We start from the raw sequence: 23,159 nt of genomic DNA on the forward strand, positions 1-23,159 counted from the left end.
CTGTTTAATTTTGCTGTTATGTCACTTGGTTATGGTCGCAGTGTTATGTTTTTAGAATATTGCGGCCTGGTCGGTTGCACTGGGAAGCAGTCTCTCGAAGTAAGCATTCGCTCCTGCAGCCTGCACAGCGACATAGACTCCCAATTTTCATGCACCGTGATTCGTGCTCCCCGTTCGCGCTTTCCTGCTGCAGCAATGGGCATATTGTGCCTCTGGCCTTTCTCGGCCGCGATTAGGCATGAACGGAGACCAGCATACGTGCTTACATAGTCCGATGCGTATGAAGTTGATAGCCAGATGGTTGGAAAGGCCCGCAAAAGTAGCTGATGGAGGCGATGCCCACGAAAGCGACTTGTCCATAGTGAGACAATGTGAGACAGCAAGTGTGAGCCACACATTAGCGGCCCCCGAAAGAAAAGAAACGTGCAGGTTGGAAAGGAGTGAATGGCTAAAATCTGGGGTAGCCCATGTCGCTGTGTAGGCTGCGGTAGCAGATGCCTGCGTCTCCCGATTGCTTCGCAATGCAATTTGGGCATTTTTAACGGCGACTGTCGCTGCAAACAAGTGGCACACTCTGTCCAATATGTTTCCGCTGCTGGTTGTTGCTCGTTAACCTGACCGCCACGTGCGACGACGACGGTGAGCCGTTTACGAGCTCGCGTCAATGATTCCAGCGTATCTCGACATGCAAACTTTATTTCTGCTATTGCACGAGAATGTACACTACTTGTCTTCTGCCAATAAAGTCGCGCGTTCTGTTCACTCACTTGTGGCTTGTTTGTATGGGCGTCAGTAGAGGCTCTTGGCAATTAGAACGCACCACCTACGCGGCAGCGAAGGCATTGAGGCATGCCGCATAGCCTGCAGGGCAAGCACGGCGCGTACCAGCGTACGCGACCGGCAAAAAACGGCCATATTGAATTTTGCTCTAAAAAAAATGTGCACTTCCGCTTCCGGTTTGAGCAACGTCATCTGGCGTCCCCCAAAGTAAGTTCCATGCGCTGCCGCTGCTTATTTTCGAACCACGGCGGAAGGTACAGTTTCCCTTCTCTAAGTTTGTTCTTTATTCTATGGCGGTGTCGCCTTCAATGACCGCATGCCATACCACGTGATACCGTGACGTCACGACAGAGGAGAATCAGGGCTCCAACTCGCGCCGTCGCTCGCGGCGTCGCCTTCAAGGCTGACCACGTGACACCGTGACGTCACAAGAGAGGAGAAACGGGGCTCCCACTCGCGCCGTCGCTCGCGGCCGTATATAAGCAGCTGCGCTTGTTTCTAGGTGGCTTTGGCTCAACTCTTGCAAGATGGGCTGCGTGGGAATCGAATCAGGGTCTCCGGAGTGTGAGACGGAGACGCTACCACTGAGCGACGAGTACGATGCTTCAAAGCGGTACAAAAGCGCCTCTAGTGAATGCGGTGTTGCCTTAGAAACGAGCTGTTTCTAAGGCTCAGGCGTGCGTCGCTTGCTCAGGCGCACATTTCGTTGCCGCGCCGAACGCTGCGTTGCTCGACGCTCACCGCGTCCAATGCGGGGCGCGTAGTCGCTGCGCCGCAGCCCATTGTCTTACACCCCTTGGCGGGTCGACGGGAACGCTGTCGCGTTCCACTCTTGAAGGCGAAGCAGAGTAACGCATGAGTTGTTTCTTCGTTAGCCGAACCAAATATAGCCAATCAACAGCAATTCACCAGGCTAAACAGTGGTTCAACAACTAAAATAATGGCTAGTATGCTTCGCATCCTGGGCTTAACCTTAGCTAAGCCACAGCCATTTTTTTGCTTTTGCAGCGAATATTTATTATATTTTTTGTTTATTAAATATTAATTTGCAAACCATTTTATTGATAAGCAAGATTGATTGCGAACGATCTTCACAAGCCTTCATTGAATACGTGCCACGTGCAATTTCATAAAGACGCAAGACACCTTGTGAAATGAGACAATGTTTATTTTATTCTTTATAAATGCTCGTCGCGGGCTTTTTGGGCATTCATCCAACGTTGTGGCACCAGGCAAGCCGCAGTTTCCGCAGGAAGCTTCACCAGACGACGTGAGCTGAAAAAATTACAAGCAAGTGTTCTTTTGGTATTCACGTGTAAGAATAATGCCTGTAGAGGCCAAGCGTGCGAAAGTGCTGAATGGGCGGCATTACAAACAAAAACAGTTCGTATTTACAAACACGGCGTAGAAAATACCCGGCTCATCCCAAGCAATAACGTACATACCACAAACACATTCTAATTCCAAGCATTCCCCTCTTCCCAAAACTTATTTCCTGCACTTTAATAGCACGAATGCGCGGGCTACGGCACGTTTCGCGAACTTGGCTACAACCGACGCGATAGTACGCTACGAATACACAGAGGTGGGTACAACACAGGCTCTCAACCAGAGCATGCTGGACGCTCGCAGAATTCCTTCTACTCGCACTCAAGAAAAATGCGTTGGTGCCGTTCAGAAGACAGAATTTTCGAGTTACTAGTTCCTGGCGTTTGAGCTCCTTGGCTTATCTCTTGTGCATTCTGCAGGCACAAGCAACGCACTCCCGTGTTATGACTCTTGACGATTGCTCGTCGCGTTTTCGACAAGCGTGGGCACCGAAAGGAGGCTTAAATTGTTGCGGGGACATAAAAATTGCCACAAGCTTGTCGCAGGAAGATTCAGTAGGCGCCAAACTAACTTTGTCACCACGGCCAAGCTGCTTGTCACAACTGGCGCGGCGGCGAGCGGGCCTCATAACATAAAGGTACCGAAAATAATTTCCAACAATGTTGCGCGTCAGAGAAAGTGCCATGAACTTGTCAGTGCATTAAAGCGTTAAACCGCGCACCACGGCCGAGCTTATTTTCGCTAACCACCTGACAGCGCCAGGCGCGCCCACTGCGCTCGAAAGGTACCCCAAAAAGTAATGAAATTAGTTTCAATAATGTTGGCAGTCAGAGAAAGCGCTAAAACTTGTCGCAGTAAAATTCATTACACGCGAAACTGCGTCACAGCACCCTGTGCGACTAGCGTGCCCAAAAACTACCGAAATTAGTTAAAATAATATTGTGGCTCATAGAAAGCGTCGCAAACATCTCCCAATACGATTCATTAATTCAAATTAACTGCTCCACGACGGCCACGCTGTTTTTCGTTAACTGCTTCACAAGTCTAGCCTAGGTGCCGGGCAGTAAGCCCAATTGCTTGAAGTGCGTCGCAGACTGTCGAACAATGTTTCTCACCTTGCCGTAGTCCAATCGTGCAGTGGTGCCAAGTCGAAGTTTCGAAGGAACGCAATTATTCGCCGGGAGGCCACCAAACCAGGCTAAATCCGAAAATAGAAAAACATGCAGACGGGTGCCCGAACAGTCCAACGCTCAGATACGCGGCCGGTCTCTCGCTTCGGCGGTGTGTCTGACGAATGACGCAAACATCTGGCTTGTCATTCGCCGGTTCGCCTGTCGCTAGGCAACGGAAGTAAGCCGCAAAGTTTAATTTAATTTATGCGCAGATATTTTTTACTTTTTCCGGGACAGAATAAAAAAAGAATAAAACAATTTCTGTTAATCTCATTCAACATTTTTTTTTTTTTTTTGCGATGCTCGCGGCCCAAATTCGTCGGCGTTAAATAATACTATAGCGTGACGTGTTTCCTGTTTCCAATTTTCGCCGAGTGTCCGCTCTTGTTCGATTGCTTTCTCTATGATTGGAAGTTGGCAGTAGTCACGTGGTTTCGCATCTGCCATTTCCTCCTCCGAGAGCGAGTCGCACGTTCGGCTTGCGCGCTTGCCCTCTACCTCTGAGCTCGGGGAACGCCGGATCTGCTCGACTCTGCTTCGGTGTATGGAGGCGACCAGTAGAAGATACCATAAATGTGACATCGAGTTCAAGTGGGAAACGCCGCAGGCCGACGTATTATGGACTCAAACGACGCATGCAGTCGCCGCCCGCACTTTCGCACTTCGACGCGGACGCCGATAGCGAAATCCACACTGACGCCAGTAGCCTAGGCCTCGGTGCCGTCCTAGTCCAGAGAAAAGATGGACATGAACATGTGATAGCATACGCTATCCAATCGTTGTCAAAAGCGGAAGGCAATTATTCTACAACCGAAAAGGAATGCCCCGCCATCGTTGGGCTACAGCGAAATTTCGCCCTTGCCTATATGGCAGGCCATTCAAAGTCGTCAGCGACCATCACGGCTTGTGTTGGCTAGCGAATTTAGATGATCCTTCAGGACGGCTGGCATGGTGGAGCCTAAGACTGCAAGAGTATGATATCATTGTAACCTACAAGTCCGGACGAAAACACTGATGCCGATTGCCTATCACGCGCCCCCATTGACTCACCGCCGCAAGATGACGAAGATGACGATGCATTCCTTGGCATTTTAAGTGCGGAAGACTTCGCTGAACAGCAGCGAGCAGACTCGGAGTTGAAAAACCTCGTCGAGTATTTGGAAGGGCACACCGGCGTTGTCCCTAGGACATTTTAGCGATGATTGTCTTCGTTCTCGCTACAAAACAACCTACTCGTAAACAAGAACTTCTCACCAGTGCGCGCCAACTACCTTCTTGTTGTTCCGTCAGTACAGCGTCCAGAAGTATTGTACGCCTTACATGACGACCCGACCGCTGGACACCTCGGATTTTCCCGGACACTATCGAGGATACAGGAAAGTTACTATTGGCCGCGCCTGACCACTGACGTCGCCCGTTATGTCAGAACATGCCGAGAGTGTCAGCGACGCAAGACACCACCGACGAGGCCAGCAGGATTACTACAGCCAATCGAGCCTCCTTGCCGACCATTCCAGCAGATCGGTTTGTACTTGTTGGGACCCTTTCCGACGTCAGCAACCGGAAACGAGTGGATCGTCGTGGCTACGTACTAGCTCACCCGCTTCGCTGAAACTAAAGCATTGCCGCAAGGTAGCGCAGCCGAAGTGGCGAAATTTTTTGTCTAAAACATCCTGCTGCGACATGGCGCCCCAGAAGTCCTCATCACCGACAGAGAAACGACCGTTACAGCGGAGCTCACCCAAGCAATTGTGCAATACAGTGAGACAAGCCACAAGAGGGCAACGGCGTACCACCCACAGACGATTGGTCTTACGGAGCGCCTGATTTATACCCTCGCCGACATGCTAGCAATGTACATACGTTGACGTCAAACACACGACCTGGGATGCCGTCCTGCCGTACGTAACATTCGCTTACAACACGGCGGTGCAAGAATCACAGACCACGCCGTTTAAGCTGGTTTACGGTAGGAACCCGACGACGACGCTCGACGCCTTGCTGCCGCACGTCACTGACGAGGAGAATCTTGACGTCGCTACATATCTCCAACGCGCCGAAGAAGTTCGACAGCTCGCCCGCCTACGGATCAAGAATCAGCAGCGTACCGACAGCCAACGCTACAACCTCCGACGACGCTTCCTCGAGTACTAGCCCGGCGACCGTGTTTGGGTATGGACCCCGATACGCCGACGAGGAGGACTGTGTGAGAAACTATTGCGACGCTATTTCGGACCCTACAAGGTCATCCGACGTATTGGCGCGCTGGAATATGAGGTCGTGCCAGACGGCATTTCGCGTGCACAGCGGCGCCGCGCACGATCTGAAGTGGTCCACGTGGTGCGTCTTAAAGCCTTCTACGGAAGCTGACGAACTTCCTTATTTTGTTGTTTTTTTTTGCTACGAGTGATTTCCTTTATTAATTTCGTTTGTTCGCAGCATTGGGTCGATGCTTTTAAGAGGGGGATATTGACACGTGTACTTGTCTTTATTGGGCGACGCGTTTCACAGCCTAACAAATGTTATCGCACAGCGCAGGACGCGCTTGCGTGTGTCGGAAGTTTCTGGTATGTTATCGATGGTCCCATACGCTGTATGTTGTAGCCGAACCTTGTGTAATCTGATTGCATGTATGCGCGACGCGAATGGCGTAACTTGTGGAAGCCATACGGGTCCCAGCGATTACTCTGGAACATTAGACGACGGATCTATGAAAGCCGATGCGCTTCACCCAGCGGGGGGTAACTCCCCGGTTTCGGTGGCAGTAAAACCCCTTGATAATTTGAAAGTAGCGTCACTCTCCTCCTCACGGCGCTATCCTCCTCGATTCTCCTCGCCCGCCGGCTGCGCACGGCACACTATTCCTCCTGGGCTCCCGCGGACGGGCCGCGGGATTCCATGGAGGCGTGTTATTTTGGGCCAGTTGCGCGCCCCGGTGGGGTTGAAAATTTTGAGAAATGCTAATAACAGCATCGATAATGCTGGAGGCAACGTTTATGAGGAGGTTGGTTTTTTCTTAAAGCCGTATGAACCGGATATACCGAGGTAAAGGGAGCTCCAGACATTTTTTCAGCCACATGATTAGATGCTTTACTGCATGCGTTTGATCTAGTATTGCTTGTGACACATCCCTTTGTGTGTGGCTTATTAAGCGAAAGCCTTAGACCTCTGTTTCAAGGTCCCGTTGTGAGCAACAGAAAATATCACGTGACCGAAGGAAGGCGAGAAGCGAACCAAAGCATGTGCAGCTGCGTATAAGAGATGATTAATGATTAGCAAAGTAATGATTGATTAGTGATTGGATTAAGATGAATTCGGGTGTATTAAGGAGGTTTAAGGTGGATTAAAGTCGATGAAGGCGCATTAGGGTGAATGAAGTGGATTAAGGTGTATAAAGGAGGACTAGGTTGGGTTAAGGTCGATGAAGGTGTATTAGGGTGGATGAAGGTGCATTAAGGGCGATTATAGTGGATTAGGGTGGATTAAAGTGCATGAAAAAGGATAAGGGTGGATAAAGATGGATTAAGGTCTATTAAGGAGGATTATGGTGGGCTAGGGTGAATTAGAGTGAATGAAGGAGGATTAGGGTGCATTAAGGAGGATTAGGGTGTACTAAGGTAGATTAATGTAGATTCGGGTGGATTAAGGTGAATTAAGGACAATTCTAGTGGATTAGGGTGGATTAAAGTGAATGAGGGAACATTATGGTTGATTAAGGAGGATTAAAGTGCATTAAGGATGCTTTGAGTAGATTAAGGTCGATGAAGGTGGATTAGGGTGCATTAAGGAGCAGTTTCGTGGATTGGGTGGATCAAAGTGAATGAAGGAGGATTAAGGTCGATGAATGTGGATTCGGTGGATTAACGTGCATTAGGAGTATTATGGTAGTCTAATCGGCCTTAATGCTCAGTAAACCCTAATCCACCTTAATACAACCTAATCAACCTACATCGCCCCTAATGCACCTTAGCCTATCCTGTATGATCTTAATCCTCCTTTATCAATACTAATTCATCATAATCCGCCTTAATCCTCCTTCATACACCTTAATGCTTATTCGTGCACCTTAATCCAATTTAATCCTGCTTAGTAGTCCCAATCTACCTTAATACACCCTAATCCACCTCTATCAACCATAATCCAGCTCCATGGTCCCTAATTCACCTTAATCTACCCTAATCCATCCTAGTCGGTCTTAATCCTCCTTTATCAACCCTAATTCACCTTAATCCACATGAATCGGCCTTAATCTTCCTCTACCCACCTTAATCCTCCCTAATCCTCGTTCATGCACCCTAACCCACCCTAATCGGTTTTAATACCCTTTCATCAACCCTTCACCTTAATCCACCATAATCCGCCTTAGTCCTCCTCCACCCACCTTAACCTTTATTTATGCATCTTAATCTTTCTTAATGCACTCTAATCAACCCTAATCCTCCCTAATCCACCTTACGTCAATCACTAATGATTCATTAAATAACTTGGATAATCATTCTCTTATACAGGGGTGGACATGCTTTGGGTCTCCTCTGGCCTTCCTTGGGTCACGTGAAACTTCCAGTTTACAACGCGACCTTGACACACAGAGATCTAAAGGCTTTCGCCTTAAAACTTAAAAAAAATTCAATGTTGACAAGCTAACGCTCATCACCTGCAATACCACGGGTATACTTGCCACTAAATTTTTCAGGGCGCAAAGCAGAATCTATAATGCTGCACTTCCAACTGAATAACAACAGCGACGTGCGAGGTGATGGAGCCGCCCCAGAATATTAAGCATACTGAGGACAACCGCAATAAGAAACGCTGGTGAGCAGGCCGGAAGAATGAAAAAAAAAATGCAGCATTACGGGATGCTTTGCTACGAGCTATAAGAAAAGCCTTGCGCATGCAGCCACTGCTTCCTGCGCAAGCCGTCACGCTTTCCTTGTGGAATCATAAAAACGGCATAACCATCTTGAGGCTTTTTGCTGCAGTTATATGTGCAAAAGCACGACATAGCGCTAGCACATAGAGCAGGAAACACAGCGTACAACGTTCGCTACGCCGAGCTAAAGCGCCGAGCCAGCCGTGCTCAGGAGGAAAATGGCGCGAACGAAAAAGAAAAACACAAGCAAAACTCAAGATCCGCGCGTTTCCAAGGGCAACGGCAGGGAGACCAATCGTCGTGCAGAAAAACGGGGGCAAAACTGGTTGCCGCCGGGGGAGCGCACAAGGGGCGAGGAGGAGGCGAGGAGGTCGCGCGGCGGCGGCAGAGTTCAAAGCGTGTCGCTACTTTCAAACTATCAAGGGACTTTAGGTGGCAGAAATAATTGGCGCCATCTGTATTGGGCGAACCCGAAAATCCGTTTCCCTTGCATGGCCTCGTAGATCGTCGCGCGCACGCGCGCCGATCCAGGTGGCCGAGCCTTTCCCCCAAATCCTCTCCAATCGCCCTCCCTCGTTATTCCATCGCAACTCCCTCACCTTCGACTGTCTCCGCGCGCACGCCGTGCGGCCCCGCCGGCCCGGCGCCAGCTCAGCCAGCTGCATGACGTTTCATGTTTCGTTAACTGCTGTTATCGCGAAGCGTGCGCTGCTGTGCGTTCACCGGCGTGGGTAGTTTCGTTAGTTTTGTGGACCTCGGTAGCTGTGTGCTTGTGCTCCGCGATGTGTAACCCGTTTCACGACTCGTACCACTCGTGTATCGTGCAGTGGTGCACAAATACCTCAAAAACAAGCTCTGCAAGGTTGTTCCGGGTGCCTAAAGACAACAAGTGAGCGCTCAGACCCAAGGACATCAGAAGGCGCATGTACACGAACACAGCCCTGTCCATGTGTGCGCTCCATGAGGCTCCGGACGTCGTTGCGCCTTGATTATGCTACATTTGCCTCTATGACTTGTGTTTTTCCGTGCCAAGTCTTATTCTGAAACTTCAGTAACTTGCACAGCTTTCCATACCGCCCTCAGTGCTTTTTCTGTGTGTCACGTTCTACAAACGCACTAACAGCCGAAAAATTACTGTTCGTGTTTATGTGTTATCTCAGTAACCGCCTATGGGAAAACCGCGCGAACAACCTTCATGTGTAGGCATGATACGCTTTTTTTTTTCTTCTAGAAAGCATGAGCATTGCAAGTGTCTTACATGCTATTTTTCGCAGTTCGTGTTTATTACACAAACGAGTGCCCAGTAAATACGACTTAGTGCCTTAAGTGACGTAATTTTATTGCTAAGCATTGCATTCGGGTCGAAAGACCCCGAATGCAATGCAATGCAATGCAATGTGTTGTTGGCTTATTTTAGCTGGTCTTTGAGGAATAAGCCTTTCTGCGAATGTTTTCTATGTGCTGCTGCAAAAGCCGACTAAATTCTGTTCCCCTTGCCACCGTTAGTCAAGTTGTGGCCAAGTGCGAAATAATGTGATAAAGTGTATTTCAGTTTTTAGTTCAATGTTATTTTTGTTCAGCCATGTTTTTTTTAATGTGTTCAGCAGTAATGAACATGTCACGCATTTTATGTACTTTCGTTTTTTTCTTGGTATGGCTCTCAATCAAACAATGTTAACATTTTATTCTATGTTTTAGGTAGCTTGCGTGTCAGCTGCAGCGGTGCCGTAGAGGTAGAGCATCCGCCTCGCGTGCAAGAGGACCGCGGTTCGAATCCCGGTGCCGCGCAATTTTCCACCAATATAAAAATACATCCGCGTGTTGATAAAATTGCACAACCAGGCCTGTAGTGCGGCGTGATCGCGGTGACCAGAACCGGTAAAGCACTCCCTCAACAGAGCAGGATTGGCCACCCTGGTGCAGTACTTGGCCACAACCTCCTCTTTGAACACAATAATCAAACCCCGGCCTTCAGTCCCCAGCACCTGCGAAGCAACTGACCACGGCGGCGGTCAGACCTGCTGCGCAGCAGAGGGTGCTAAGAATCACTGGATCCGGACAGGGTGCTATTGGAATCTGAACCTGGCAACGTTTCACGCTAGAACGTTATCTAGTGAGGCGAGTCTAGCAGTGCTATGGAGGGAATTACAGGGCAGTAAATGGGATATAATAGGGCTCAGTGAAGTTAGGAGGACAAATGAAGCATATACAGTGCTAAAAAGCGGGCACGTCCTGTGCTACCAGGGCTTAGCGGAGAGGCGAGAACTAGGAGTCGGATTCCTGAATAATAATAATCTAGCTGGCAACGTACAGGAATTCTATAGCTATGAACCTTAATAAGAGGTACAAACTCAAGGTCGTAAAGGTGTACGCCCCTACATCCAGTCATGATGACCAGGAAGTCGAAAGCTTCTATGAAGACGTGGAATCGGCGAAGGGTAGAGTGAAAACAAAATACACTATCCTGATGGGCGACTTACTGATGGGGAAGACGGAGGGGACGCAGAAATATGCGCGGAGTGTGTCGCCACAACTTCAATGCCAGGGTACACTCTAAAAATTTTCACACCCTTATGGGTGTAATGCGGGTGTATCTATCTTTTCACCCTTGTAAACACCCTTGAAACACCCTTTTTTAACGGAAAAGGGTGTTCAACAAGAAAACACCCGTGAAACACCCCAGTCTTTCTAATTTACACCCTAATTATAAGGGAGTAAGGGAACAAGCTTACAGTATATGATAAATGAACATTGCCAGTTAACGCGTTGATATTGGCTATACATGAAACGCGCGCTACCTGCGCTTGAATCAGGTAGCTGGAATGATTAGATCGGGGCATCTAGGCAGCAGCGTACAGACTCCGAACAGCGGTCAAAAATGAAGTTTCCCACGAATATTGATATCGAATGGATGACACTAACGCGCAGACTTTGCATAGCCAGATATCTTCAAAAGGCTTCATATGATCAATGGCAAAATATTTACAATGATATCACTGAGTACTTAAAGGTGTGCAACCAGTTAGACTGGGAATGGTTAGGAGTGAGGGCTAACGGTAAATAGCTCACCAACTTACGGTTTGTACATGACATTGGCATATTGGTGGTTTGTACATGACATCGGCGTAGCCAAGTGGGGCACGCTGGGCACTTGTCACGCTCACTAACAGTAAATTTTTGCTGCAATGGCAATGGCCCCGATTCTTCCCCCTCCACGGTCAATCGGGACCCCCCCCCCCCATCACACGAAACGTTTTCTGGCTACGCCACTGGGGGGAGGGGGTGTGTAAGATTGCTCTAGACCCCTCCCCCTAACTTGTGAACGGAAACGGGCGAGGGGAGGGCAGCTGCCGCCGGGCCGCATACCTTAGGCAGCCATATACCGGCTGCATTTCCTTTTGGACGTGAATGCTGCTCTATGTCCTTACACAGTAGGATTCATGGCGGTTCGAGGCCATGCGACAATTAAAAAAAAAACACATTTAGCCATCAGCAAGTCTTAGCTTGAGCAGGTCTTTGGGAGCTGGGCAAGACTCTCAAAAAAAGAAAAGCTTGGCACCCGTCTTACATGCATTGTCAACTCTGGATCACCGCTGACTGCACATTTCCGGTAAAAAAAATCACACAGGAACTCCTCTCGGATTTGTCTGAGTATGCGTAGGCATTGTGACTCTTCCTCATCTACACGCAGTCCATGTCGTTATCAATGTTATGAGACTTGATCCGACGAGTATAAGCGACAGCGCTGCGGCGACACGAACTGCTGTGGTCGGCGGCGCCAAGTAAATGGCGCAAACAAAGTACTGCAGGTGGCGGGGCCAGGTGCGCTGGTGACGTTCCGTTCGTTTTGAGCCGTTATCGCTCTTTAGCACTTCTCATCCGCGTCGAACCATTATCAACCGTTCTCCGGCGGCGGCAGCTGCTTGTGGCACGGCCGCGCGAACCGTATCTCGAAAGCGAACTGCAATGTGGACAGAGTGTGCCCACTGCTGAAATCTTCACGCGCTGTGTTCTCACCGTTTACTTCGCTTTGAAAACAGACGCGCGCACACCTATCTTGAAAGTTATCTGCGAAAAGAGCATAGTGCGGCATGAGCTGAGAGCTTCGTGAGCGCTGTGTTCTCGCCGCTTCGGTCGCGTTGAAGCGAGAGCTAGCACGAAGGTGAATTCACTCGTTGCTGCGGGTTCTATTTTGAAAGGTATCGTGCGGTACGGACTGACGGACGGATGGTTTTTATTTGTGGGTAAGTATAGAAATGCTTACGTTATAAAAAAATCGCAGGGTTCGCGGATGTCGCGATAACAACCAACTCCGTCTTGATCGCCCCCTCCCCACCCCGGGAAGAGGGACACTACGCCTCTATCTCAGTTGAAGAAACGATGATGAAACGTTAACAACGACAAGAACGGCATCTTCTAACGCGTTGTCTAATGGCCTCCGAGATTTGCGCGCGAAGCTGGCGCGCGCGAACCTGGGGGGGGGGGGGGGCCATAATTGGCTGCTTAATAGCATAAAAAGACAAAAAGATAATACCAAAGGACACAGTAAAAAATTCGAACAAAGAACTGATCTTAGCTATACTGTTTGGGGAAAAGAAATAAAAAATTAGACAGCCGCAACACACGCCACTAAAGCCACCACCGCCGGCATAACGCGGAACCAACAGTTGGCAACGTTCATTCGCGCTTCATTGCTTCGTGCTTCGTCAGCACGGAGGAAGGAAACTAAGGAGAGGCCCTACCCCCTCCGCGCGCCAGGAAAAAAGTGTGGCGGAAATGACGTATAGGGTCTCATTTTTTTTGCTGCTTTTTTATTTTTTTTGGCTGTATGGCCACGCCTTTTGGGCCACAATGGCGGCGCTCACACGTGTTGCTCTGGTAGGTTTCGTGCCGTGGCAAAGGCGCTGTGTGGGCGGGTTTGCGTTAGTCACCGTGTCTTGTTGCGCTGTGTTACCTGCACCGTGCTCTGCCGGATGTTGCTGTGGCCATGTGGGACAGGAGGAACTAAAGCTCGTGAAATGAACGCGGATATGTAACGCTGTACGCAATGTACCGCGCCACGGCACTGACAACGGACGAAGGAATATCCGCGGGAAATTTTGCCTCCACTTCAGCGGAATCATGCTAACGTGCCATCGCAGACCGAAACCGATGCGTTTCAGAATCTGTACAGTGAACGCCTTGCAGGTCAGTGATTCCTGCTATTGACAGCGCATGTTGCATTTGCGGCACGTAGAACGTGCGTTATTCAAGAATGCATAATCCTAGTTTCAGAACTTCGTGTCCAGTAACAACTTGCTTTTGTGCATATTAAAACACGTGTTGCTCAACAGTTGCTTGTTTCTCGCATTACTCGCGACAGCGCCGACTCTCTTAGGCAGAGCACGTTCGAGGGTCATGCACACCTGCACAGGTGTACCACAATTAATACACACGTGCTGATAGAGATTTACCGAGAATATGTGCATTTTGCTGCCCTCGACATCGACATTTTCACAAGCTGCACGCCTGCTTTATACCAACATGTAGTGTTTCATGACCTAGATTGGCACGTCGATGTGTACAGTAGCCGTTAAAGCGCTGCATTCATGTAACGGCGCACCATACAGAGAAGCACACGGGTCTACTAATTAAAAAAAAACAACTAAATAAATCCAGTACTGTACAAAACTATTTGGAAGGCATTCATGACATGTACAAGTGGAAGTGAAATTTCAAAGTGCACAAAGAGCAAGAAATGCACAATCCTCGCGAGCCAGTTTGCATAATGAGTTTATTAAGCAAGTTCTCCAAATTGCGTCTTTGTCTGATACTATTTGAGCGTAGAGAAAAAACACTAGTTTAATTCGGTCACCTTTTCTATAGGCACTCGTGACTGGCAACTGTAAAAGTTTGCACACCCTGTGTCTTAAGTCCAGAAAAGGTTTGTTCATCTTCAAGCCTTTCATGGGAGGGTTTAAAGATTATCATTTAAATACAACATAGCAAATGCAAACCACTGAATCAACAAGTTGAATGTAAGGAGTTCTGCGCCATATAAATAGGACTAATCTAATAAGGAATATGCGCATAAGATACTGCTGTGTATTGGTATGAATCAAAGAGAAAGGCGTGGCAATTGTATTCATATAATCAGTTCAATAGAACATTTAAACCACGCAGTAAAAATGTTGTGCATTAGAACAACTTAGATTGGCAACACAATCCGTTCTTTTCATCCATTTTTATTTTCCTTTCTTATTCATGTACATCAATTAAGAAGTGTTGATTTCTCCTATGCTTCAATTTCTTTTGGTTTCCTACCATTTCAACTAGCAGACATTGAGCCCCTGGATAAAAAATGTTTTAATATGTTGCTGTCACGTCACAAGATCACCTAAAATTATGTGACCGTGTGGGACAATGCCTAATGGAACTAATGTGTGTTTTGTTTTTTTCTTATATTGTGGTGGAGAAAGTAAACGTTCAAAGAAGCAACTCGCACCACAAGATAAATGCGTATGAAATTGTACACGTCTCATACAACAGCAGCATATTCTAGCAATATCCGGTAGCCCGATATATTATTTTTTGCAGACTTGCGGAAGCTCTTCTTAAGTGCGCCAGTTTCTTCCTTGCTTTTTTCCACCATGGTTTTTCAAGTGTGAATTATTCTTCCTAAGGCTATCAGAAATATCTCACAGGCACCTATAACTAGATACCACGGATAGTAGATGATGGCTGATGCAATGAGTAAAAGGTTGTAGGTATTGGTCAGTCAGAGTTCTTTATTTTTAGCATGGGATAAAAATGTGTTTAATGGAGCCCATTTTAAGGCAAAATGATTTCCTGGTGCAGGATTGAAACATCAGCAAACTGCCATATATCCATGGCCATGTTATGGACAGTGTTATTAACAAATAGCAGATCGAAAAGAGAGGCACGCACAGAACATGTCAGAATACTCAACTGTATAGTAGCGCATGAATTTGTGGCAACACAAATTAAACACACATTGTTGTTTACAAAAACAGTATGCTTCATCAAAACGCTGAAGTCATTTCTCAGTATTAGTTTCAACTTCAGTAGCTAATCGATTATTTCATTTTTATACCCTCAGTGCTTTCACATTGCATAGGGGAATGTTTTTAGACACTTGTGAACAAAAACAATAGACGGAAGTGTGATATAGGAACAATCTTGCAATCAAAAAGAACATTTCAACATGCATGTATGAAGAACAGTGAATGCAGGGCTAATGAAGCACTAAATAACGCCACCGGTGCATACACATTGGAACATCAGCCAAGTCAAAACTTGATGAAAAGTTAAGCAGGAAAATTAGAAAAGAAAAACACATTGTGAAGGTTTCAGTACACATTCAACACACACATATTTGGCATTACCTTGACTGGAAAAATTGAAATGACATCATTACTTTCCTTAGTAAATGAAATGTTGCAACAAAATTTTATTGCCCTTTAAATTGAGTCAGTTTTGTGAACATTTGGCGCACTTGACTGCTGTGGAAACTCTGAGTTGTCTCTTTTCCGACATGATAGAGGCGTACATTCAAATAACATTCTGCTACACTTCTTAAAAGATGGACATAATGATTCTCCAGTGGAGAATTATCAAACATGTGCGAGTGTAGCTCTGCAAACAACTCTCTTTGCTGCAGTGATTCAAGCACTTGGTGTACTAAGTCCTGCAATAGTGTTTTTGATGACAATTTTTTCATATGCACAGCCCATCGAAGAAGAGATTCTGATTTTTGGCAAATTGAAATGACACTCTTTGATGGGTAGTGAAGCCTTCCTCTGCTCTTTCTTTGTATAAATGCAGTGTCTGCTGTTCCAGGTGTACTAAACAATGCTGCTGTGCACTGCTCACACATCAGCTTTTGGCCCAGCTTGTATGCCACGTAACCAGCGACGTAGGCCACAACACGACTCCCAAAATCACTGATTTTTTCTAGTGATGCAGAGTAATCATGTTCACTGGCTATTTGTCTCTGCTCAACCACCGACTCCTCGGTCAAAAGCTGCTTCCTCTGTGTGCTTGCATTCAGCACATCGGTTGGTGAACGTCTTATGGCTGAACTGCATGACAATATTGTAATACTGTCCAGGACTTGACAATTTCCCGAGACATCAGAAAGTTCATTTTGGACTATCACTTTCTTGAATGCTGCCTGAAACTGCTGTGATGTGGGGTTGTCGTTGTGACCGCCATGTGCTCTAATTAAACCAAAAAGTAATTCCAAATGGTCCTGGCAAATCTTGTGCACTGGAATGTACTGTAGTACTTTCTTTTCAACAACAAGGAAATTATACATGGCTATCACACTCTTCATGCATATAATAAATCCCAAGAACCCAGTCTTCCGCGCTGTTTCTATCAAGTTTCTTCTATTTACAGGCTCTTTCAAATCGGCAAGGTACTGTACTGCAGTATTAAACATATCTTTTACATTATTTATATTTTCTTTGCATAGTGGCTTCTTCCACTCTCTTTGATTCATACTGCGGGAATTCAACACATCAAAGAGGTTGTTGACAATGACTAAAAATTCCTCGGTTGGTTCTGTATTGGCAAACCCTTCCACGTGCATGATCCTGTATTCAGCAAGTGCCGTCGCAACGGACAGGCTCATCACTTGGGCTGCCAGGCGAACCTTCATCGGTTGCCTTTGCCACTCAATATGAGCCTTTCGCAACTTGTTTGCCAAATGGACACCCTCTTTTTCTTGCAAATTGTGCAGCTTCTCCACATATGCCCAGGATACGACCCTTCCATCTTGGTTGATAAAGTATTTGTGATGAGCAAGAGCATTCCTCACCAACTTCAGCATATGGCAGGGATCTAAAAAGGCTGCAACTGGTTCTTTGGTTGCTGGGTGCTGGAAGGTTGTTTGCAGATTGTCAATATCTGTAAAATTGCAGCCAAGCTCTTGAAGCATTGCTATGTTTGCTGGTGCACCATCACAAGTTATTGAGACAACCATGGCCCCTGCCTCATGTGCAGACAGCAAGCTTTGCTTAACTAGGTTTGCTCGCTGTTCACCTACAAGTCCATCTACAAGGAAGTAGCCCAGAGGAACCTTCCAGTGCCCATTAATACAGACAACCATTACAACAAAGGCAGCTTTTGCCTGTGGCAAGCAGTCACCTTCGGCTCCTGTGCCCATGTCCACGTAGCCTTCAAAGTGGCCCCCTTGCCATTGGACTTGCTGTCTGATTGACATCTCATCAACTATGAGGCTGCACACCGTTTGATGGCCTCGGGTGCTGTTCTCTGAACACTTCAACTTTAGAGCAGTCGCAGCCTCTTTAGAAAACCCTGCCTTCCCATCAATGCTTTCGTACCATTTCCTTAAAGTACGAGGATGTGGTAAGCATGTGTCGAATACCTTCCTCACATAACTGTATGCCCGTGGTGAATAAAAGTTGAGAGTGAGAGCAAATGTTCTCAACTCAGGCGAGTACTCCTTTGGTTTCTGTTGTCCTGTCTGCTTTGCTACCTGTCGTTGCAAAAGCTGTTGATTTGCAGCACCAAGACTGTCGAGCACAGAAACCTGTTCTCTGAGCAAAATGTTCTGTGTGGTTAGTGTCTTCAGAACTGATTTTAGTTCGGCATTCCGTTTTTGAAGACGCCGCCTTGATTGCTGCAGTCTTTTGATCGCTTTTCTTGACTGTTGCTGCTCTGAAGCAAGTCTTGCTGCACGAGCTCGCAAGAAAGCTTTCTCAGGGGTGTCGACCTACAATGAAAAACTAAGTGTTACAAGGAAAGCCTAATTTATTATATTATAACCAATTTATCAGCTAGTAAGCTGTAACACCTGTCCAAACTTAAAGTGCTGTTAACAATGATATAAATAAGCCCAAGGACAGATTTCAGGCTATATTTTTCCTGCATTCCTGTCCTTTATTCAAGTAGTGTACTGTAGCGCGATTAAAAGACTGGACAAACGAAGACACACAGCGCTGTGTGTGTCGCTGTGTGTCTTCTTTTGTCCCGTCTTTTAATCGCACTACCGTACACCCCTTGAATATGCATTACCAACAAGCCCACATTGCAACCCTCCTGTTCTTTCTATCCACATTCATGCTAAAAAATACGTCAAACTTACACATGCATGACAACCTTCTGCCATCATATCATGGTCTCCTCAAGGAACATCTTACCATGACTAGCCAACCAGTTTCGTGAGCTCAAAGCACAGATATTAAAACATTTAATATTACATGCATTTATTGATTTATACATCATGCAGATAAATACGGCATGTGTAGTTAGTATGCATTGTCTGGAATCAAATTATGCCCTTACATATCCCTGTCTGCTGTTGTTGCATTACACTGAACTCAATAAATGCTTATTTTTTATGAACATAATTTTTTTATATCACCCATGACACGGAGCACATTTCTTCATCTTGGGCTAGATTACTCACAGACAGACTATAATTGTACAAGAAATTAAAATTAATATTTAACTAATTAAGTTTCTTATCTAATTACTGTGCAGCACACATTGCAATTTATCACTTGTAGCCAATCCCTTCGGAAGTCATCTGCTCCAAGTGAATTATGAAGACGCCAGTTTTGGGATATGAATTCTCAAGTTTCATGACGAACTGCTTTGGTGTTCCAGCAGTTTTTTTGTGCCTCAGTGTGTAAAGAGAAATTGTTAAGAAAAGTAAGCAGACGAACAGTGCATTTTCATCGCAAGTTCGACGGTGCTTATTTCAAAAGGTGTGCAAGTTTAAAAATTCATTCCAAGTGGATGTGCCTTGTGAAATCACCGGCTTCAGTTTGTATATTGCAATATGTAGACTAAACTTATTATCTCGAAAGGTTATTAGTGGAATTTCGTTAATTATTCAATTATGGTTTTTAATATCTTATGTAATTAATTGTCACCTCTTCCAAGCCATCCAGATCGATGAGTATAATTGTGCTGTTTCGCCACAGGTGATTTTTAAAAAAAAATGATGTCAAAATAAGGACGCCCGGTTACTAGAACTGCTCACATTCATTTACTTGGATGCACATACATTGCTTTGGTAAGATAGTTTCCATCCGTAGATCTCCCTTACCTTTGCCAGCTTCCTTTTTTTTGGCGTTGTTAGAGCAGCTTCCACATTCGATGACCTTTGCAATTTCTGCAGAAGCAGTTGATAGCACCTCATTAATTAATGGTTAAATGATTTGCAATGAACACAAGTATTTATATTTTCTGGGACTTTCATAGCCAGTTATGGCAGACACTACTGTACCCTTAATGCAATTTGACTAACACGTGAGATGACTGGTAACACTACTGACCCTGTTACAATGAATGCACAGCACTAGTTGTTACATGAGCAATGCACCTCAAGGTAGCAAAGTGATTGATCATGAGATGTGGACTGAAGTTTCTTAAAAACAACATTACACTACAGAATTTTTTACTATTGTTAACCTGTAGAAGCATACTGCAACCAATATGAAAGCTGCCTGCTAAGTTTATCCTATGGAAAAAAGGGAAGTGTCAGCAAATCATGAGGTGTATATTGTAGGTGCTCCATATTAGCCCATACCACACTATCACGAGTGTGTGACTGCATGTAACTAGCTAACACCCTCCAAACATGAGTACCAAACAGTCAGCGCTAATCAGCCATGTTTTCAAAGCAGATCTGTAAGCTTGCATGTATGCCCTTGCTAGCTTGAATCAGTTTCTCGAGAGTAATAGCAATCATATAGGTTTTATTAGGTAATAGCTTTATCAAAAATTAGTTGGGCCCACAAACCTGTTACATATTTCTACTACTTTCATTTCTGTATTCATTGTGATCAAACGGGAGGAGGACGGAACTTCACAGTCACTAAACCAGCGTCTTGTGACTAGAATACTTTAAGCTAGGCTAGTTCATGCACCCCTTAACATCAGAATAATGCAAGCACAGAACTAAATGGAAAGTGCTAACTGTGTTAACATAGCCTTTTTTTACAGAAAAGACGTGTTTACCTGCGCTGGTGTCACCTCCAATTGAAGAACAGCAGCTAGGCTGGATGGGTCGGTGACATAGATGCTCTCTTGTACTTGACTGTTGTCTCCAGTATCCATTGCAGCCTGGTAGCAAGAGCACATGTTAGCCATTTCCGTTTAAACTTCAATTGCAACCACTGTATGCTTATAACACAATAAAAGTGTTGGGTGAATTGCACATAAAATAGATGCTCACCTGCGCAAGTTGTGGCTCAACAGGAAGACTGGTACTTAGGCCGGATGGACTGGGCTCAGACAGGCTGGTCTGGACTGCACTTTCATATTCCAAATCCATGGCAGCCTGAAAACAAGAGTGCTTATGTATATCAGCTGTTTGCCCTACAACACAGTGTCTACTGCCTTCTTGAAGTACTCAGCAAACATGTAGGAAAGAAAGCAGCGATGTATTTAAAATAGTTCATGTATAGGTCTGTGTGTATTGACAGAACAGTGACTGCACTCACTCAATGTTGAACTCATGCAAGAATGCTAGCTTGAATCGGTTTCTTCAGCAGTCATATAGATTTTTTTAGGTATTGGCGTTATCAAAAATTAGTTGGGCCCACAAACCTGTTACATATTTCTGCTACTTTCATTTCTGTATTCATTGCAATCAAACGGGAGGAGGACAGAACTTCAGTCACTAAACCAGTGTCTTGTGACTAGAATACATTAAGCTAGGCTAGTTCATGCATCCCTTAACATCAGAATAATGCAAGCACAGAACTAAATGGAAAGTGCTAACTATGTTAGCATAGCCTTTTTTTTTACAGAAAAGACGTGTTTACCTGCGCTGGTGTCACCTCCAATTGAAGAACAGCAGCTAGGCTGGATGGGTCGGTGACATAGAGGCTCTCTTGTACTTGACTGTTGTCTCCAGTATCCATTGCAGCCTGGTAGCAAGAGCACATGTTAGCCATTTCCGTTTAAACTTCAATTGCAACCACTGTATGCTTATAACACAATAAAAGTGTTGGGTGAATTGCACATAAAATAGATGCTCACCTGCGCAAGTTGTGGCTCAACAGGAAGACTGGTACTTAGGCCGGATGGACCGGGCTCAGACAGGCTGGTCTGGACTGCACTTTCATACTCCAAATCCATGGCAGCCTGAAAACAAGAGTGCTTATGTATATCAGCTGTTTGCCCTTCAACACAGTGTCTACTGCCTTCTTGAAGTACTCAGCAAACATGTAGGAAAGAAAGCAGCGATGTATTTAAAATAGTTCATGTATAGGTTTGTGTGTATTGACAGAACAGTGACTGCACTTACTCAATGTTGAACTCATGCAAGAATGCTAGCTTGAATCGGTTTCTTCAGCAGTCATATAGATTTTTTTAGGTATTGGCGTTATCAAAAATTAGTTGGGCCCACAAACCTGTTACATATTTCTGCTACTTTCATTTCTGTATTCATTGCAATCAAACGGGAGGAGGACAGAACTTCAGTCACTAAACCAGTGTCTTGTGACTAGAATACATTAAGCTAGGCTAGTTCATGCATCCCTTAACATCAGAATAATGCAAGCACAGAACTAAATGGAAAGTGTTCACTATGTTAGCATAGCCTTTTTTTTTACAGAAAAGACGTGTTTACCTGCGCTGGTGTCACCTCCAATTGAAGAACAGCAGCTAGGCTGGATGGGTCGGTGACATAGAGGCTCTCTTGTACTTGTCTGTTGTCTCCAGTATCCATTGCAGCCTGGTAGCAAGAGCACATGTTAGCCATTTCCGTTTAAACTTCAATTGCAACCACTGTATGCTTATAACACAATAAAAGTGTTGGGTGAATTGCACATAAAATAGATGCTCACCTGCGCAAGTTGTGGCTCAATAGGCAGACTGGTACTTAGGCCGGATGGACCGGGCTCAGACAGGCTGGTCTGGACTGCACTTTCATACTCCAAATTCATGGCAGCCTGAAAACAAGAGTGCTTATTGTAATCAGCTGTTTGCCCTACAACACAGTGTCTACTGCCTTCTTGAAGTACTCAGCAAACATGTAGGAAAAAAAGCAGCGATGTATTTAAAATAGTTCATGTATAGGTTTGTGTGTATTGACAGAACAGTGACTGCACTTACTCAATGTTGAACTCATGCAAGAATGCTAGCTTGAATCGGTTTCTTCAGCAGTCATATAGATTTTTTTTAGGTATTGGCGTTATCAAAAATTAGTTGGGCCCACAAACCTGTTACATATTTCTGCTACTTTCATTTCTGTATTCATTGCAATCAAACGGGAGGAGGACAGAACTTCAGTCACTAAACCAGTGTCTTGTGACTAGAATACATTAAGCTAGGCTAGTTCATGCATCCCTTAACATCAGAATAATGCAAGCAAAGAACTAAATGGAAAGTGCTAACTATGTTAGCATAGCCTTTTTTTTACAGAAAAGACTTGTTTACCTGCGCTGGTGTCACCTCCAATTGAAGAACAGCAGCTAGGCTGGATGGGTCGGTGACATAGAGGCTCTCTTGTACTTGACTGTTGTCTCCAGTATCCATTGCAGCCTGGTAGCAAGAGCACATGTTAGCCATTTCCGTTTAAACTTCAATTGCAACCACTGTATGCTTATAACACAATAAAAGTGTTGGGTGAATTGCACATAAAATAGATGCTCACCTGCGCAAGTTGTGGCTCAATAGGAAGACTGGTACTTAGGCCGGATGGACCGGGCTCAGACAGGCTGGTCTGGACTGCACTTTCATACTCCAAATTCATGGCAGCCTGAAAACAAGAGTGCTTATTGTAATCAGCTGTATGTCGTAAACTGCCTACTTGAAGTGCTACAAAGGTGTAGGAAAAGTGCAACACAGAAGGAAATAATGTGCACCTGTTCAAATGTAGTCTGACTGTAGAGACCAGCACCTAAGCCAGACAAACCAAGGGTAGGTAGGCTGGCCTGAGCTGTGCGTTCATCAAAACTTGTGGCAACCTGAGGGCAAGACATCAATAAGTAAATAACCGCATCAAGTAAAACTGTGCAGCATGA

At 45.7% G+C, this 23,159-nt stretch overlaps 1 long non-coding RNA gene across 1 annotated transcript; it reads right to left on the reverse strand.

Annotated features, from left to right (window-relative positions):
* Nucleotides 1-20,973: 20,973 nt before the first annotated feature.
* On the reverse strand, nt 20,974-22,783 carry LOC140218450 (uncharacterized). Its single transcript, XR_011894703.1, has 3 exons — nt 22,573-22,783; nt 21,172-22,085; nt 20,974-21,059 (listed from the first exon to the last, which is right to left on the reverse strand). It is a non-coding gene; the product is annotated as an uncharacterized lncRNA (long non-coding RNA).
* Between the last annotated feature and the right edge of the window lie 376 nt (nt 22,784-23,159).

The sequence above is a fragment of the Dermacentor andersoni genome, chromosome 5 (assembly GCF_023375885.2).
Source record: "Dermacentor andersoni chromosome 5, qqDerAnde1_hic_scaffold, whole genome shotgun sequence".
In the NCBI taxonomy this organism is placed as follows: Eukaryota; Metazoa; Arthropoda; class Arachnida; order Ixodida; family Ixodidae; genus Dermacentor; species Dermacentor andersoni.